The following is a 12,504-nucleotide window of genomic DNA, read 5'->3' as shown; positions in this document are numbered from 1 at the left end:
TTCTTCAGGGTGGTACAATGCTTTCCTCTCAGCTAAAGCTTCCTTTCATTCACATTACTTTACCTAACTACCTCAGTATGTTTCCTTTTACCACATTTCCCATTTTCTGTTATTCATCACACTCCTCTTTGTATCTGATTTTCTTTGCGTGCCCTCTTCTCCCAATATAAGCTTACTAAATTAATGTGTCTTGTATAGATATTTCCTGTCTGCCATCGTGTGGTCAGAAGAGATATACTGGTGCCTTTCATTTACCCATTTATACTTAGACAGTCAACATACACTTCCTAGTGCTCCATTCTAATTTCAGCCTTAACTGTAGTGACATGGAACTTAGCTCTGTGTGACCCTTCACCTCTAAGTTCAGTGGCTCAAATCGTCATCTTCTGCTCCTTCTATATGTATCAAAAATATGCATATTAAGTCATGGAGTATAAAAATAACAGAATGCCACAGCTGATAATGGAGTCTTTTTTTCAGGAAAAGTTAGTAAGTCAACTGTAGGAGAAGCCAGAATAAACCCCAATGAAGAGTGTAGCTAAGCACTCATAGCATACTCAACAAATGCATCTTTTTGTACATTTCTTAAAGACATTACGACTCAAACAGCTCAGGATATTAAAGAAATATCTCAGCTCATCTCTAAAATAGATGTTAGAATGGGAGGGATTGTACAGTTGTGTAAGCAAATGTATCATACCAGTAGATGTGTTAATGAACCACAGTTGCAGTAGCCTAAGCTGTGTGCTTTTATCTCTCCTGCACCAGCTAGCCTCAAAAACTTTGGGTGGCTTTCATATGCTCAGCCTGCCAGGAGCAGATGAGACACTACATATAAAAAGGCAAGTGGAGTACTAAAAGCTTCAGACCATGTTGTGCCCTATAAGATGCTAGAGCCCTGAGTATATGTAAGAGGAAACAAAGACAATAATAACAAAAACTATATACAGAGGAGTGAAAATAACTACACCTTGGCAACGCAGTGTAGAAACATCAGAACAAGAGGGATAACTAATAAAACAGTGATCCATTAGAACATCTACTGTTGTGGTAAGTTTATTTATACAACTCTACTATGTTCTTCAATATATCACTTTTGCAGTAGCCTAAGCTATATGGGTACACCCCCTTAGCTTAGATATAAATAGGGGAAAAGGTAGGAGGACAATATTTAAGACTCCAGAAGCCCTGGAGTAATGCCCAAGCAATGTCTGTTCCAGATCTTGAAAAGAAATTTGGTTTGTAATACTTTGTAAAGGTATGCAGAGAGGGCCAAGTTGCTGCCTATAGAATATTTCTAGAGTCCACCCCTTTCCAGAAAGCCAGAGAAGAAGCTAATGCTTTTCTTGAATGAGTTGCAACCCTGCCTGAAAGTGGCTTTTTGTGGTGGGCATAACAAAAAGTAATAACATGAGACAACCAATAAGAAATAGTCAACGTTGACGCTGATTGTCCTTTTCTCTTGCCTTCCTAGGAGATAAACATTTGATGAGCTTTCCTAAAATGTCATCTTTTGTCTAGGCAGTAATTGAACTGCCTATGTATATCCAGCAATTGAATAATCCTTTTTCCTTCATTCTTTGGTTCAGGAAAGAAGGCTGGGACATGAATAGTCAAGCTATATAACCTAGTAAATTCTGAGATGACTTTCGGTATAACGGATAGGATTTGTTCTCAAAGAAACCCTGCCTTTGTTAGGCTGGCTCATCAGAAGAACTTGTAACTCAGACATCCATCCTAAAGATGTCAGACCAATAACTGACATCATCTTCCATGCATCATGAGCTATTTCATATGGAGACCGAGTAAGCTTTTCGTGTACAAAATTAAAATGCCAAGGAGTATCCACCTGTATCCTAGGTAGGTGATATGCAAGACCCCTTTTCAAAAACTTTTTTAATTGGCTATTGTTAGAAATGGAGGCTTTAAGAGCAGACAGGCAGAAATAGCTGAAAAAAGTACCCTGATAAATGAGTTTTGTAAACCATTGTAAAGTAACTCATACAAATAATCAAAACCCAGAAGCACCTCTGCATACCAAAGATCCTGGTTCCAAGAATAGTACCAACTAGAAAATCATTTCCACTTACTCATATATTATTTCCTAGTGCAGGTTTTCTGGCTTCCTTCTTTACCTGCTGTAGATCCTCAAAAAACAAAACAGAAATGGTGCCTAAAAGGTACTGCAATTGTATTATCCAGGCAGTTAATTGAATAGTTTCCAGATTGGGGTGTATCAAACTTCCACTGTGTTGCATGAGTAAATCCAGTATGTGGAGAAGCCTGTAGTAGATTCCCTTGGCCAGGTTGAAGAGAGGGTTGAACAGTGGTTGCATTGGCCAAATGGGAGTCACCACCACAATCCTTGGGGAGTCCCTCTGGACTTTTAGCCAGATCTTGCTAATCAAGGTAAAGGATGGAAAAGTCTATAAGAACATGCCTTCTGATAGAATAAAAAAGCAGCTGTCTTCAAAGCCGGCCACCCTTCGAACCAGCTTCTTCTTGCGACCTCAAATATTTGTCATGGAAAACCTTGTTTTTGGTCGCCATTACTTCTGTCAGACGTATCTCTGAGCTTCAAGCTTTATGCATCACAAGTCCATACTTTGTCTTTGTGAACTAATCCTTCATTTCTGCCAAAAGTGATCTCTGAAATGTCCATTAATCAAACCATTGAATTGCCAGTTTTCTTTCCCAATCATTCAAACAGAGGAGAGTATTGCCTACATACCCTAGATATTCACAGGCAAATCCATTTTTACTTAAATAGGACTAGGTCCTCTCATAAATCTGACCAGTTATTTTTGGCCTAGACTGGACCTAGATTAGGATATGCTGTTGCTAAGGTCACATTAGCTAGATGGTTGAAAGACTGTGTGACCTTCATTTATACACAACGTAATATTCTGTTGCCTACTACCATGAAGGCTCATTTGACAAGGTCGGTGGCAACTTCTGCTGCCTTCCATGCCAGAGCATCTTTATATGACATCTGTGCAGCTGCAACTTGGGCTACACCTCTTACCTTCATCAATCATTACAAATTGGATTTGGCCTCCAGGGGAAGAGCATCTTTTGGTTCTATGGTGCTCAGGAATGTCCTTCCATGAGAGCCTCCCAGGAATAGAGGCAGCTGGGGACTCTGTCCCATATGTAAGGAATGAATGAGAATTAACAATATCAGATAAAGAAGTTATGTCTTACCATAATGTTCCATTTGTATTGTTGATCCTCGTTCAGTCATTATGACCCTCTCTCCTTCCCCCTCCTGTGGCTTCTAGTGGATCTCACCATCTGGTTCTCTTAGGTCATTTGACCAGAGGTAGCCTCTACTTTCGTTTGACTTGCAAACTCAATCTGAGGTAACAGGGAAAGAGGGATTATGGGTAAGAGTTTAGCTCGAGAGTTTGTAGCTGACGCAAGCTTGGAAAATGACCAGCTCATTTCCGAGGTTGGAACGGATACCCCATACGTAATGACTGAACAAGGATCAACAGTACAGATGGAAACTTATGGTAAGACATAACTTCTTTTTTTCATTAAAGAATTATTTGGTTTTAGCAGATTCTGGCTTTTGAACTAAAAGAAGAGGCACCCTCATTTTATGGAAGAACTCACCAGTAATGCTTAAAGTAAAAGATACCAATGTTGATAAAAATGGGATGTTAAGCATTGTTATAACTGAGAGGAACAAAAAACTACATACATTGCTGAACTGTTACTGGATTTCAAGGGTTGGAGCTAAAGATGCAAAAAATTACTTAGACACTATAGCCTATTACAAGAAATGTGAAGTCATAATGGCTGGTGATTTTAATCGTATTTTATCAAACAAAGATTGCTCTGCATATAGAAAGCTGAGATTCACATCTTCAGCCAAACACTTAATGAATTTTGTAAATCTAATGAATTTAAAGGATATATATGAGCTAAGGAAAACAAACTCACTTCATTTTACCCGTTATTCATATAGATGTGGAACACAAATAATTTTTTTTTGTCTCAAACAATCTGTTATCACATCAGATAAATTTCAATAGTTTAATGTCCATTATTGGACCATAATGCTATAATCTTTAATATTATTTAAAAAACTGAAAACTGTCAGTTTAATACATCACAGGTGATTACCAGCATACATAATTAAAATAAAAGGCTTCAAGGATTGGTATATTAAAGAAATTCAAAATTTCCTATAAATAAACATGAATGGTGAAGTATCTGACATTGTCCTGTGGGGTTTATTAAAGGCTAACATAAATGGAAGAGTTACAAGCAGGTATTTTAAAACAAGGGAATGGGCCAAATAATTAAATACACTACAGGCCAAAATAGACACACTAAATCTAAAACCAAATGACATTATCAGTCAGACTGAACTTAAAAATTTAAATACAACATATGTTGAAATTCTAAATAATAAAGTTTAAATAAACCTGGAAAAACTTAAAATTTAGGCATATTCAGTAAACTCTTTAAGCTTGCATAAACTTGCTCTTGGATCAAAGAAAGTGAATAAACTAAATCATATCAAAGAAATTATAACACATATAAATAAAAGAAAGAACAGATATTAAAGGTAGTCTTGATGGCTTTAAAATATGTTATGAAAATATAAATAATACAAATAACCTAGATAATGATGCTATAGTTGAAACTTTTCTAAGGGAAAATATAAATAATAAAATAACAAGTGAACAAAAATTGATAGATCATTCACATTAACAGAAATAATTGATTAAAACAAAGTTAAAAAATAATAAAGAGCTGAGCTTAGATGGTCTTATACCAGAACTATATAAAATATTACCAGATGATGCAGTTAGAATATTAGATGAGGTTTGTAGGGAAATAAAAACAACTGCTGAAGTCCCCCCATCATGGAAACATTTCCTTATATCATCTATTTCAACACAAGGCAAGGATCCTACAAAGTGCTCATTATACAGATCCATTTCACCTTTAAAAGTGGACTATAAGATGTTCATCTCCATTTTAGCTAACATAATTAATCTATTTATACCTAAACTAATTAATAATATTTTAAATAGACAAGTACAGGATAACGTAATAAAAAATGTTATTTATTTTATTTGTCATTTGTTAAACAGGTTAGTCTGAGTGAGAAGCCCATTTTCATTGGAGACCCGAAGAGAAAAGGTCCAAAAAAAGTACAATTTAAAATATATTCTAACAGTAACAATTCATGACAGATATTTAAGAATGTACATTTGTAGAATAGCAATTGCATTTGAGCAGCAACCCCAATTACATTTGAAGTTCACAACATGATGAACAAATAGAAGGTCAATGTAGGGTAGAGACAGAAATTAGTAAATTAGCAACTGGAGAATGCAAATGATTGTTCAGAGCAAAAGCAAATTATATGCAAGCGAGGGTAACAAAGCATTATAGATACCATCTTTATAGACTGTTTTAACTAAAGTCATGTAGCATGAGAGTGGAGACTACAAATGAATTTACTTAGGAAGATAAAATGCAGGAGTAGAGTAAAAGTGTTAGGTCCTCTGCAGGTGAAGCAGGAAGTCTAGAGAGAATTTAGTTGAAGTATTAAGGCTGGTGGAGAGAGGATGGGGGGCTTTATGTAGGGTCTTGACAGAGGTAGGACCATTTGTTAGCTATTAATTGACTATGCAAATAAAAAATAAAAAAAGAACTATCACTAGTCTCAATTTAGATAAGGCTTTTGACTCATTGACTATGCAAATAAAAAATAATAAAGAACTGTCTACCACTAGTCTCGATTTAGATAAGGCTTTTGACTCAGTTAATTGGTTGTACCTGGTTAAAATATTTAAAGAGCATAACTTGTCACCTGAGCGAATTGCATTAATTTCTAAGTTATACAATAGCTCTTGTGCTTATGTTAAAATGGGTTATTTTCATGGTCATTCCTTTAAATTACAAAAAGGCACAAAACAAAGCTGTCCATTATCACCTTTACTTTTTGCATTGGCAATAGAACTCTTTATGAATAATAATAGATCCAATACGAACATTAATAACATCAAAATTATAGAATATTTTGAACTAACGATTAATTTCTTTGCTGATGATATTTTACTAACAGTAGGAAATATAGAAAATTCATTAGGATATAATTAGCTCTCTGAGTCAGTTTGAATAAATTTCAAACTTAATATTTAATCATAATAAAACAAGTACATTATTAATTAATAAAAATGTTTAAAAATGCATACAAAAATATTCTAACTTTAATTGCAATAGCCATCAAATGAAATAACTTGGTATAACCATTATGTCTAATAGTAAAGAAATGATACAAACACATTTTCAACAGGTTGTTGATAAAATGTTAAGTTTAGTCACAAATTGGAACAAATTCTTTTAGATATGGAAGAACGATTAATACTTATTTGGATGATAATTCTCCCTAAAATATTGGTTCTCTTACAATCTTTAGTACTGTCTCCACCAAAAAATTAATAATATTCTACTTAATTTTTTTGACCTCCTAAAAAAACAAAAGTTTCCTTTGATTAGCACAGAAAAGGTTGGGATAATGGTGGAATGGGATGCCTTGATATTCACTTGTATGCTATAATTGTAAAAGTTATAACATTGTGGATACATTCATCTTATGATTCAAAATGGAAACAAATACATCAAGAAATATTATTAGTAAATAATAAATATATCACAACCCATTATAAACAAATAGTCCTTAATAGTTTTATCTGGTTATTAAAAGATTTTGCGTAAATTAAATTACACCCTCTTCTCAAATTCTCTATTTAAATTACATCATTTCCTCTTTCAAAAAGTTATACTCTAACTGCTGTAATAAAGACTTGATATTTTTATGTTTCCATTTGCATATATAACGAATGCCTAGAATCTCATAACTTCAGCAAAATGCTAGTATTGAAACAACAAAGTAATGTAATTTATTGACATCAGTTCTTATATGTTACTGATATGTATACTATTGACAATTTAAGGTCCAAATACAGTTAAGATTATGAGAACTGGTTAATTCTACAGATATTTAGAGACTTTGTGAACATAGAAATAAATAATATATTTAACCTAGATAAGAAATCCTTACCCAAATTATTGGATTTCTTAATTAACATCATTAATAATGCAATGAAAAATAAATCATATTTGTCACGAATTTGTAAAATTCTTAAGTTAGATTTTACATATTTAGACACTTCCTATTGGAAGTATTCCTGAAAAAAACACAAATGAAGACTTATCTGAAGAATACAAGAAAATAATATTAAAATCTACAGATAAAACCACACCTTCATTACAGTAGAAATCTTTTACTAAGAAATTCGTACACAGGGCTTTTGTCACTTCTAATAAAATTACAATTATGTATAAATCAAATAGAACTAAATGCTGGAGATGTCATTTTCAAATAATAGCTGATTGGATGCATATGGTATATGCATGTAAAGTCATCTCCTGTGTTTGGAAAGAAATTAATAACTTTATTCAAGCACTATGGTCAGAGAGATACAATATTTCTAAATCTTTAGTTTTATTTAATGCTCCAATTCTTGAGATTATTCCAAAAACCCAATTGCTCTTCTTTGGTCTATTCTTGCTATAGCCAGAAAAGTACTTACTAACAATTGGAAAAGTAAAGTTATCCTCTCTAGTGTTGAATTTATTAGTATGACAAAAATTGTTTGCAGTAGTTTCACAAGTTTCCTTGTTTCACTTGAAAGAAAGTTACTGTTTGTCGTTTTTGCATTTAAGTTACCTGTAACACATTGCACTTAAGTTACCTGGCACTTGCTCACTAAAGCAGTTATATAAGTCAGCACTAAAAATTAAAAGCACTACACCCTCACTCCCCACTGGCCCTGGTTTTCAATTATTAAGGAATTCCCAATATTATTCTAGCATGTCCAAAGGTCAGTTGTCAATCTCCTCTCCGGTCCAGCTGGTGAATCTGGGAATCTTGAGGCAATGTTACAACTGCCTCATGTACACAGACAACCCTCTCCTCCTCCCAACAAATTCCAACACATGTGAGAGATGCAAACATATAGCCAAACTGGAGGCTAAGCTCTCTCAACTCAGTACTGGCATAACCAGTCAGGAGGAGAAGGAAACCATACTCACTACAATTCCAGTCTCACGTAGACCTACCACGACAGCAAACCAAACACATAATCACACAAAAACATACTCGGAGGCTCTAAATAAAGATCTGCCGAAGCAGTAGAGACCTCCAAAGCAGACACCCAAGCAGCCGCTACCCCAAAACAAAACACGTGCAACACATATCTCACAAAGCCAGTGTGCCAAACAGTCACAGCCCTTAAGACTAAACAACACACCTGATACACTTGTAATAGGTGACTCTATCGTCAGGCACACTGACGTCCCGCTCACCAGGCTGAACAAGGAGAGGGTCATGGTGACCAGCTTGTCGGGTGCTAGGATCCGCCACATAACACAAGCACTCAGGTCACTTCAAAGCAAGTACAAATATGACTCAGTCATTGTCCATGCTGGTGTGAATGACCTGAGACGTACCTCCCTGGACTACATGAAAAGAGACATAAAGGAGCTCTCTGAGCATGTAGCCCAGGCCGGTATGACCCTGACCTTGAGTAGCATCTTACCCTCACCAAGAATGATGCCACAATATGAAGACAAGATGATCAATTTCAACAATTGGCTTAAGTACTGGTGTCATTCAAAGGGGATCCAATGCCTGTCAGCTTGGGATGATATGCTCGACAAGCCACGATGCTTCACTAGGGACGGCTTGCACCTGTCACCCCTGGGCTTTCGGATATTGGCAAAGGCTCTTGCTACCCCCATAGTGCCTTTTTTAGGCAAGGCTCAAAAGACAAACCCACCTCCATAGGTATCACAAGGGATAAGAAACTAAGAGTAATGCTACTCAACGCCAGAAGTCTAAACCTCAAGATGCACGCACTCGAAACTCTCCTTAGCATGGAGAACATCGATATCTGTGCAGTAACAGAAACCTGGTTCAGGGCTCCCGAGAGCACCCCAGGACTACCAGGTTATACCTCATACCATGCTTTTCGACCACAAAACTTGGACCGAACCACAAAAGGAGGGGGAGTATCAATATTCATCAAAGATACCCACACCTCCAGGTTGGTGGCAAAGCACGAAGCATCAGAGACTATCCATGTGCAACTAACAGTGGGTAAAACTGCCTTCCAGTTTATAGCCTGCTACAGACCACCCTCCCAAACTCAGGAACCCCACTCGGCCTTCCTGAGAACACTGGAAAATATGAAGGTCTCTCCAAACACCATTATATTGGGCGACTTCAACTACCCAAACATAGACTGGGAGCATTACTCTAGCTCCAACACCCTAGCCCAAAGGTTCCTAGAATTTATAAACTCAAATGCTATGGAACAACTTGTTACCACTCCCACAAGAGGGGAAAACATACTGGACCTGATCATCACCAACATGGGGACTCTATGCTCCAGACCAGAAGTGTATCCCTCACTGGTAAGATCAGACCATAAACTAATCTCACTGGATATTCACATCCCGACCCCACCCCTGCCCAAAAACCCCAGTGAAAAACTTCTCTAAAGCAAATTTTACACTCCTCAAAACTGAGGTGGAATCCTTCCAAGCCCCCGGGCCTGTGGAAAATACAGCCCAGACCGCAGAATCCTTTATAAACGCATTCTATGAACACCTTCAGGAATGCATGGATCATGCGATCCCAAATAAAACCAAGACCCAATCCTCCAAAGGCAGACGTCCTGTCTGGTGGACCCCAGCCATAAACAAACTATACAATAGAAGGAGGAAGCTACTAAATGATAAAGCAAAATCCCAAAAAGGGAAGGCATCACTGATCAGTATCAGCAAAAACTACGGGCACACATAAAATTGTCTAAGGACAGCTTCGAGAGAAAAATTGCACAGGACACTAAGGATAATCACAAGGCTTTCTTTAGTTATGTTAGGAACCTGGGTGGTAATTCCCAGATATGCTCAGAATTAGTCCAAAATGACAAAAAATACACCGAACCCACAGACATTGCCAACATCCTAGCTGACAGGTTCAGCGCAAACTTATCCCCCCCTCCCCACCAAAAGGGCAAATATCTATCCCAGCAGAGTGCTGCCCCCCTGACATCTCAAATGCTCAGGTAAGAGCCGCCCTCTCCAAAGCAAAAACACAGCATCAATGGGACCAGATGGTGTCCCGGCTGCGTCCTACATGAACTCAAAGAAGAGCTAAACCCAAACATAAAACTACTGTTCAATCTCAGCCTTACTACAGGATATGTGCCCAAAGAGTGGCGTACAGCAACAGTGGTCCCTCTCCATAAAGGTGGTACCTCAACGGATCCTGGAAACTATCGCCCCATAAGCCTGACTAGCTTGGTCTGCAAAGCTATGGAAAGGATCATCATGGACCTCATAAATAAAGATATTGGGGACCTACAAACACTGGATCCTACCCAGTTCGGCTTTCTTAAGGGCAGATCCTGCCTCTTAAACCTGGTTGATTTCTTTGAAACAGTCACCAAGGCCATTGACGAGGGGAAGGTGGTCCACACAACCTACCTGGACCTCGCAAAAGCCTTCGATACAATACCCCACTCGGGCATTATAGATAAGCTCACCAGCTTAAATATAAACCCCTATGTCACTAGATGGATTGCAAACTGGCTCAAGGACAGAACCCACATGGTTAGAATTGCTGGAGCCATGTCAGACTCCAAACCAGTTACAAGTGGTGTCCCACAAGGCTCAGTCCTGGGACCTCTCTTGTTCGGTATATATTTCTCGGAGGTACAGGCCAACACGGAAGGACTGTGGCTGACCAAGTTCACAGATGACTGCAAACTGGGTGCCATAATCGACTCTCCAGCCGACACAAGCATCCTCCAAAAGGGCCTCATAGAAACAGACAACTGGTGCCAGAGCCATGGCCTCAAGATAAATGCCAAAAAGTGTATAGTCATCCCCTTTGGCAAAAACAAAGTGCCCACAAATTACCACATAGGTGGAAATCCATTAAGTACAGAAGAAGTAATTAGGGACCTGGGGTCCCAAGTTGATAGCAATCTCTCATTTGACAACCACGTGGCCAAAGTGGTTAGAAAAACATTTTATATAGCCCACCTAATCATGAAGGGATTCACATCTAGATCAGGGGAGGTCATCGTGCCTCTTTACTCATCCCTCATCAGGCCCATAATTGAGTACAATGCCCCTTTTGGGATGCACCTTACCAGACACCTGCAGCAACTGGAAAGACCCCAAAAGTACCTCACCAAGAGGATCAAAGGGCTCAAACAGATGCCATATGCTGCCCGGTTAAAGAAACTCCAGCTCTACTCAGTGGCATACCGCCTGTTCAGAGGAGATCTGTGCCTGACGTATAAAGCCATGTCCAACCCGCAATTAATGGACATGCTGCACCTCAGAAAATCCAAATCCCATCGAGCTACGCTCGAGAGACTTGAACCTCAGCACTGAAATAAATAGGACATGCTGGAGGGACAGATTCATAACTCAGAGGCTCCCTTCACTCTGGAATAAAATCCCAGTCCAGGTTAGGCAGAGTCCCTCACTGACTCTCTTCAAGAGGAATCTTGATGAGTGGAAGGGAGATCGTAGGTTTACCCCGGGTATCACTTCTGTGTCACTGTTAGATAGAGGCACAGTATACTAACCTCGAAAAAGGGCATAGCAAAATAAATTTTAAATGTGTGGCGAAAGCCAAACACATTCTGGCTAGGCTTATAAATGCCCTAGGGCAGATAGCCTAGTATGAACCTATGAACCTATGAAGTAGTTAATTGCATACTATAAAGATGAGAACTTCTAATATTACACATCCACATAAATCTTGGCTTAAACTTAAAGACTTGCTTGAAAAATAATTGTTGATATGTATAACTTTGATGCACTGATCAGCTTTGGACCTATGCAAATAGTTATTTGTTTATTTTATAAGTTATTTGTTTACTTATTGTTTTAAAATCAAATAAAAAAGACCTTTGTGCATCTAGGGTGTCTTATATATCTTATCACACCTGTCAAAATCTGAAGACTGTTCATCAGGTCTTCATCATTATCCTAGATGTAGTAAGAAAAACATTTTCCAAGGCAGGCAAAACAGGAGTAATTGGTGCATCTTTAGGCGTCTATAATTGTATTCAATTATAATGCATTTTAAGTATAACAGAAGCTTCACTCAGCTCCCATTAAAAAACCTCCCTCATCTTAGATAAAATCTCATTGAAAGAAATTCCTTCTATAGAAAGTCATAAAACTGCAGTGTGGATTGTGGGAATATTCGTACAGCAATTAGCAAGATCACGAGGTCTTACTTGCCAAATACTAGGTATGAAAGGGAATAAGGGTATCCTCAAAGCCCAATAGACGATGTTGGTAACCCTAGCCCAATAGACGATTTTGGTGACCCTAACCCATGTCATCTGACCTTTACCCCAGGATAAAGTCATGAGCAAATAA

Source organism: Protopterus annectens, chromosome 14.part0, assembly GCF_019279795.1.
Source record: "Protopterus annectens isolate FY-2018-M chromosome 14.part0, PAN1.0, whole genome shotgun sequence".
NCBI lineage: Eukaryota > Metazoa > Chordata > Ceratodontiformes > Protopteridae > Protopterus > Protopterus annectens.
The sequence above is the reverse complement of the archived record's forward strand: the minus strand, read 5'-3'. Positions refer to the sequence as shown.